At 44.0% G+C, this 8,100-nt stretch overlaps 1 protein-coding gene across 10 annotated transcripts in view; it reads left to right on the top strand.

Moving 5' to 3' along the window:
* Positions 1 to 687: 687 nt before the first annotated feature.
* LOC129212673 (core histone macro-H2A.1) overlaps positions 688 to 8,100 on the top strand; it is a 47,087-nt gene continuing 39,674 nt past the window's right edge. For all 10 annotated transcript variants that reach the window (XR_008579258.1, XM_054841600.1, XM_054841598.1 and 7 more), the window contains exon 1: positions 688 to 826. The gene's annotated coding sequence lies outside the window, so the exon portion shown is untranslated. The remainder of the gene's footprint in view (positions 827 to 8,100) is intronic.

Here is an 8,100-nt window from a genome sequence, read left to right as displayed (position 1 = left end):
AGACATCTGCGTCTCCTGTGCAGAAACTCCTCCAAAAGCTCCATCTGGGGCCTTTATAAAATGGCAGCAAGCCATTTTTGTACAGCATGAGGACAGCAGAAAGTGCACGTATGCCTCGCACCAGCGGTAACGACCCAGTCGCTGTCTCTTCCCTCCCTAAAGGAGAAAGTTCATTTTGGGAGGAATGCGGCATTAAGCCCCCCGCTTTGTCCTCCCCGCTGAAGATTCAGGAGCGAACGCGTTTGTACACAATGGCCTGGCTAGGCGCGGGGAGAGGAGGCCCGGGAGCAGCTGTGGAGGACGCGGTGCCAAGGCCCAGCCCCACGCAGGGACGGGGCTTTTCAATAGCCAGGCCGGGCGCCCGCATGGCAGCCAGCTGCCACGGGGGCCGGAGAGCCGCGCCCCCCGTTTGGGGGGAGCCGCGGGCCTGCGCTGGCGGCCGCCGAGGCGGGAGGCATCGCACCGCTGCCAGGCGGCGAGGTGAGCGGCCACCAGAGCTCCGCCGTGGCGCGGCCCCCCCCACCTCTCCCCCCGGGACAGCGGGGCCGGGAGCGGGCGGCGACGCTCCGTGAGGGGAGCGCGAGGCAGCCGCCGCGCCAACGGCCGCCGTGAGCGGCGAGGGGCGGAGCCACGCGGGGAGGAGACCGCGCGTGGGGCGGCGGGGCGGGGGAGGGATGTGACGCGCGGGTGCGCGGGGCATTGTGGGAGTTCGCCGCCAGCCCGTCGAGCCGTTCCCGTTGGCCCCGCGGGCGGAGCGGAGGCAGCGGCAGCGGGAGCGGGGCCGCCGCCGGCCGACGAGAGACATATTGCCGACGGAGGCCGCGCCGTAAGTCACTGCTGCGGGTCGCCCACAGGCCGGCGCGAAAGGGGCGTCCGCCTTAACGCACGGTCGCCCGCCGTGTGGGGAAGAAGAAGGGGGAGGGGGGAGCGCTGAGGGGCTCTGCCGCGGCGGGGTGGCACCTGGGCCGGGGTGCCAGGGGCCCCGAGCCAACCGGGGCGGGCTGTGAGGAAGGTGGGGTCCTTGCACCACCACCCCGCCCTTCCCTGAGGAAAACCGGGGGCCGCGCCGTGTGTCGGTTCAGCCTCTGCTTGTTGTGCCTCGGGTGAAGCCAGGAGATTCACCGCGCTCCCAGCGAAATGGTGGCAGCGGGGTTTTATTTCTATTGAATCTGCATCTGGGTTCCGGTACGGAGGCTGGAAGGAGTCCAGCGGGCGCCCCGCAGACGCTCGCCCTGCCCGGAGGTTTCGGGGACCGGCCGGGGGTGCCGAGCCGCGGCTCCTCACGTCTTTCTGCCTTCATACGCACGCACGGACTCCTCTTCGTCTTTCCTACCTCGGGTCATCGGGCAGGAGAAGATAATCTAGAGAGACCGCAAAAAGCGCGAGTGAAAAGCAGCAGAACGTGTTTTCAGTGTGCTTCACTTTGGGATGAAGAAACCGTGGCATGAAAGTTACCTGCCGCATGTGAATGACTTAATTAAAAAAAGCCAAATGATATTTTTAAAACTGTGAGCAAAGGCTTCCAAGAATGGTAAAAATAAATGTTCAGCAAAACGCGGGGTTCCTTATTTCTTTTAGAACTGTCACTTCTTGTATAGCTTGCAATATGTCTGCCTGCAGGATTTGAGCAACCTATACGGACTGTCTGTGGGTGTGGGTGTTTCTCATAGGGGACTGCAAGTACTGCAAGACGCAGGTGAATGCAGGTTCCTAAGACCCGGCACAAGATTTAATGCAGGAGTGCTGGGATTTAGACCAAAGACTGACATGTTTGTGCGCGTAGGAGACAGTAAGGGGAACAAACTGTTTCTGTAACTTACATCTTTTGTTTCCTCTGTAATCTTTAAAAGTAAGTTGCAGAAGTCCCATGCATTTGAATCTGAAGACAGCAGTTGGAACGAGCTCATGTGCAAGTAGGGTGGTGTAAAACTGAGGTTGCTTCATTTATGTTGATGGAAGGAGACTGGTTGTTGAAATAGACTTGCATGAGGCTTGTTATTTATCTCTTGACCATAGGAACGATCAACCATTTTTTCCCCAGGACTGAATGTGGCTGTCACTTAGCAACAGGTCTGTAGGGAACTTTGCGGATCCACTGCCTCCCCCATTCCTAGGAGCAGAAGAAATAAATGAGCTAAGGAGCAAGTGAGCAATTAATAAAAACAGAACCCAGGTTCTTAGGCATAACCTGGACTTAAAAGATTGAGGCAGGAACAAGACAATTACAGTTGTTTTGAAAAATATATTTTGATGCAATTGAGTATGAGAGATTTTGTATCCAGCGGTCTCTAGAAAACTCCCCAATGTGATCTGTTTTGTTGTGGGAGTTTTTTAAGTGTTCTGAAATAAAGGAATTACGCTGTTGTCTGCTTAGTAATGGTTGCAGGTTATTTTGTCATGTTATGCATCATAACCTTTCACACTGAAATCTCCTAGGCCTTCTGTGTTCCTAAAGAATAATTTTGTTTTGTTGTGTTTAAGACATACCCTTCTGATTGCCAGTAAAGCCAAATATTGACAGTGTAGATTAAGCCACAACTGATCTAAAAACTAGTAGTAAGACTGGAATTTGGCCTAATGAGAATAATATAGGAGGAGTGCTTAAGCACTGCTTATTTTATAGATAAGCATTAGCAAAAAAGAAAAATCCACCACTGCAAACTTAGTCTTAAAATAAATCAGCATGTTTAAAATTGTCCTTATGAGTTGCCTGGTTCTGCAGGTAAAATTCCAATACACAGCAATGAGCTTTGATAAGAGATATTTACTTGATAAGATAGGTGATATCACATTCCTAAAGGATGGTCAAAATCTTGCTTTCTCAAAGAAATTCAGAAATATTTTTGTACAACTGTGTCAGCCAGGATCAAGGCCTGTTGTCTGTTCTGCATAAAAAGTAGTTCTGCCACAGCAAGGTTATAAGGTAGGGGTAAAGGAGTGGGAATCTGGAAGCGATGCCACAAGAGGAAGAAGAGCCTCCCATGGGAGAGGGAATATTGACCCAGTGGGCAATGCAGTCAGCAGTAGGTTTTGTCAGCTCAGTGCTTCCTAAAGATAAAATCGGAAAAGAAACAAGTAGTATTTGTGGAAGGAGTGCAGTGCTTGACACGTAAAGAAGCTATAGTTCTTTACCCAGACCCATCCTTAAAGAGAACAGGCAGAATTCAGCTTGTGGTCCTTGCTCCAAAAGGAGTGGTGCTAGAATCACACCATTCATGGCCTTCTCAGTGGGTTGAGTTCTTGCACTCCCTTCCCTCAGCAGTATGGCATCTATCTTAAATTTCATTCTACATCTGGATTTTGCCTTGGAAGCATCCATGTGAATTCTTTATTGCGTTTTTGCTGTCTTCCGAAAACATCAAGTGGCAAAGAAGTTTTCAAAATGTTCTTTAGAACGGTTTTTCTGAACATTGAATTCATAAATAGTCCAGTGATTTAAGGTCCTGTATTGAATTTTATGCTTCCTACCTAGTATATAAAAAGCTATAATGCACAAATGGGCTTGATTTCATGTTAGTACTCCCAGCAGTGGTCAGTGAAGACAATTGTATTTATGTTTTCCTGACTATTGGTGGCAGGATGCCCAGCTAAAACTCTTGTCACACTCCCAGTTGTTCATAGTGGAGGTTTGCGCGTTAACAGGATATTTGTTTTGGGGTTTCAGGCCTATTGTGGGAGGGAGGGACTTTTGCCAGTTGAATACAATTGTGCAACAGTACTTTGTTTTGCACACAGATTTTGTGAAAATGTTATTCCTCTTCTTCCATCCTTTACATTATCACTATGGGAATTTTAGTCTTATTAATCTTAAAACAGAAAGTACGCCTATTGGGCATTCCTAGATGAGGGATGTTCTCAGTTTTCCAAGCGAAAATAAACGTATGTATGGTGCTACCTTTTGAGAACAGAAAATGTAGTGCTGGAATGGCTGTTTCACAACCGGTTTCACTCCTCTGTCTGTTTCAGACCACAAAGAGTTATTGCTTTGATAAAGCAGTTAAGCTAAAATTTGAAATCACATCAGATCAAACGATAACTGAGCGATTAGCTCTTCTTTTATTACCGTCGTACCTAGAAACCACAGTCACAAACTGAGACACTGTTGTGCTAGGCAAGTGTTATTAGAGACCATTTTATACCAACTCCATAAGCAGTGCATCGTATAAATATGCCAGACTAGCTTCTGATTAGCCAAGAACAGAACAAGTTAGTTGTCAAAGCAAATTCAAAAGCACCTTTTCAAAAAGAGTTCAGCGAGTGGCTGTTGTTATAGTACATAAATAGACTTAAGAGACAATGGCAGCACTTACATTGTTAATCTTTTGAAACAACGAAAGAAAATAGCATTTCAGTTAATCTCGTGATACAAAAATGAACTTTCCAGCTTAGTCTTTGTACTGGAAAGAAGAGAAAAATAATTACTAAATCTTAGAATTTATCCTATTGTAGTAATGGTCTCCTGGATTCCACTACACGTACTGATGTGATGATGTAGATCTAAATTTAATCATCTGTTTGCTGAGTGCAGTTAATACACCAATGTAAGCCCATGATCAGAATGGTCCCTGCCTGGCAGCAGTAGCATTCATAGTAATTTGTTAAGTCATTAAGAACCAGTACCTGAAAACTATTAATAGCAGGGGGGGTTTATTACTGCTGTTTGATGAAAGTGTCAAATTGACTGAGCTAATAGATTACTGGTATTTGGAAATTAGGTATCACTTTACCAGGATGTGCAGGCTGTACTTTCAGAGTTGTATGATGTTAAACCTTTCAGAAAAAAACAGATGCCTATGCACATTTTAGGAAGATTGTATTTGAAAGTGTAGTTTAGTGGAGTATCTATCTTCACACAGAAAAATATGGCCAACCAGAGTTACTACAGCCAATTTCAAACAGAAAAATGTTAATTATGCTGATTCCATTGCTACACCTTAGTATTATTTTGTTTCTTAGAAACTGTATTTCTGGCTTGCAAAGACCCGACAGCAGAGGAGCCTTGTAGCTTGAATCTTTGCTGTGGGCCAAATTAATATACCTTCAAATTCTCATTTCTATGAATTTTGAGATGGTAAGAAAGCAGTATGAACCTTGCTGCAATCTTTAAGTGATTTCAAAAGGCTATGAATCAGGTGCTAAATTCTGCAACTAGGGCAATCTGTATCCAAGCACAGCAGAGCCATTGAAGAATATAACATTAAATTTGATTTGAAGTCAAAGGTGAACTTAAAGAAGTTGACTCCTCAATGATATCCCAGTGCTAATTTTGTGAACTGTCACATTGAAATGAAATAATTTTATTGTCAAATCCTTGAAGACTTTGCAATGTATCTGGTAAAGTTTCCCAATAATTCCATTGCAAAGGCAGGAGATTGGAAAGAAAGGAAAGGACTGGTCCATTGACTGTCATTGACTGTGATTGGTTTTTTAAACTTTTTTTTTTTTTTTAGTTATCCTGCTCAAATCTTGTCTGAGCTATGGCACGTGTGATAAGGTTCCCTTTGGTTGCCTCCCTCATCTGCTGGCTAGCAGTGACTCAGCAAACAGCTCTGGTTCATTAATGTTGGCAGCATTCCAGAGTCTCTGGTGTTACAAAGATAAACCATTTGAGAACATGTAAGGCACACAGTTTTCTTTGGTTTTTGATCTGTTGCCATGCTCTTTACATTTAACTTCAGTAATTTTTTTTTGTCGCTGTTGCAAGTGAAATCTCTGGTTCCTTTCTCTTTTCCTATGGAGAACTAGAAGTAGAGAAGATGCTTTGAGAGCTTGTTGGGCCATCCCTTGGCTCAAAGGCAGGACAAACAGGTTCTGCAAAGCAATGATCCTGAATCCACAATTAAGCCCCAAAAAGGTCTTCCATGCCAGGCTCTCTTTTTCCCATTCCAAATTACATAGTTGGCAAAATTAAAAGTGGTACTTGAAACTTAATTGGAATTTCCCTCCCTCCACCCCCAACCTCTAAAGGTACAGTGATTCACTACATGTTGTACGAATGGGATCCTTGAGACAGGAAGCTCTGAAACTCATCTTTATGGCATTTCATCTTTAATACTAAAAGGTCCAGAAGTTCTTGCTTTTATCAATATGCAAGGCCCCCCCCCCCCCCCCCCCCCCCCCTTCCTGGTTCAGGCAAAGTTTTCCCTCACAAATAAACTTACAGCTAGAAAGCTCTTTAATGTACAGTATGAGAGGATCAGGTTAATTGTCAAGAAAGATCTAGGCTTATCCTAAATACTAATGAGAGAAACGTGACCAGGAGTATAAAATAAAGGGGGACATTAACCTCTAGAATTTGCAGAAGCGATAAAATAAGCTTATTATGAAAGAAAAAAAAATATATATAGGTAGGTGTTAGATAGCTGCAGATGACGGGAGACTTGAAGGTATTAAGTAGAAATTGTACATTAAAGGGAAGAACATGTTCTGAACGCCAGGTGAAAGAGGTTGGAAGCTAACAGCAAAGTATTTTGCTCAAGGGTGATGATATGGGGGAGATTGGTTTAGTGTGACCGATGACAATTGACAGTATGTTAACAACAAACTTAGCATCGCTCTGGATAGATGATGTGTATCTAGAGACAGTGATATACAGAACCCATTTGTTTCAATATATGAAGGATCCACTTCCTTCACTTCTCTGTGAATAGTCATTTTCTTGGAACTAAAAATGAAAGGGCAGTGCTCTTTCATCTCTCTTTGTTACCAGCTACAGCGCAGCCATCCATGTGTGTCTTCCATTTGGATTTTTAGATTGGGTGATCTGTATTTACTCCAGTGCTTTCAAAGCCTCTTTGGCAGTAATTCTGTGTTGCTACATACTTTACTTATACTTTGATCCAAATGTTACAGCAGCTGATGGCTAGATGACACTCTCCCAAAAAAAAAAAAAACCCCAACATCGGGAAGTAAGGATTTCCATGTTCTCTTCCAGATATTCTGACTGTCCCATAAACTCATAAGCCAAATGATTAATAGAAGTTTACTGCATAAGGCTTGCAGGTTTTCCCTAGAAAAAATATGGTTTTCATCATTCACCTGTCAGTTACAAAACAAAGGAGTTATGGGGAAAGCTAGAACTTCAGGTATTTCTCATGCCCACTTTCCCAGGCGTTTGGTTCAGTGAATTTCTTAACATTTGTGACATTAAACATTTGTAGTATTGATGAAAATGGATTATGAACTATGAAAATAATTTCTGGCAGAAAGTCCATGGCCAACTCAAAGCAACGCCCAGCCTTATTGCTAACAGAGCTAACTAGATGACAAAATGCAATTAAGTGGAAGGTTTTTGAAATCATTTGTGAGCTCCAGTAAGGCAGTTTCTCAAGGCAAGAAAATTGGGTTTTGTCCTCTTCTTTGCAGAATAATAGTTGTTAGAGCTGAGCTCACAGCAGAAGAAAGGGGAAGGAGCCCTTTTGATGGCTTCCCTCTTCCAAAGTTTCCTGTCTGTTTTTTGACATCAGTTTCATAAATATAGTGTGACTTCCATCTCAGCTAATATGATGGGATTATTTCATTTACCTTTAACAAGCAGTAAACCCATTGCATTTATTTACTTAATATGTTACACAAGTATAGACTCTTTGGTGAACGGAGTGTGGAAGTGGAAAGGAAATGTTTGATACTCATGTTTCTTTAGTTATCCTGAGTGATCTTCATTTGATAATTATGTATTTGAATCTCAGTGATTCATTGAGATTTAAAACACTGCAGGACATGTCAGCACAGAACAGAAGTTGCAAAACTTAGAAGTGGGGTTGGCAAACCTGTTTTGTCTAATTCTGAGCTCGCTCAGTCATCATGGATTCAAATGTATGGCAAATACAGTTAGGTTCATAAGGCCAAGGACAGAATTCAGAACAAGCAAGAGAAAAACAAAGAGGGAAGCAGAGAACTGGTGTGACGGGAAAGCAGGCTTAAAGAGGTTTCATTGTGGAGTATACAAACACACTAGAAAATTTGCATTTGTATTAGGTAGGATTTGTGCAGCAAGGAAAGAACTAGGATGCACAGAGGTATCACCGATGCATACTGCTGGTTTCCCTAGAGTTCAGACATGCAGGAGGGAGGGAGGGGTAGATGGGGACAGTCTCCTTT

This window comes from Grus americana, chromosome 14 (assembly GCF_028858705.1).
Source record: "Grus americana isolate bGruAme1 chromosome 14, bGruAme1.mat, whole genome shotgun sequence".
Classification (NCBI taxonomy): domain Eukaryota; kingdom Metazoa; phylum Chordata; class Aves; order Gruiformes; family Gruidae; genus Grus; species Grus americana.
The sequence above is the reverse complement of the archived record's forward strand: the minus strand, read 5'-3'. Positions and strand labels throughout refer to the sequence as shown.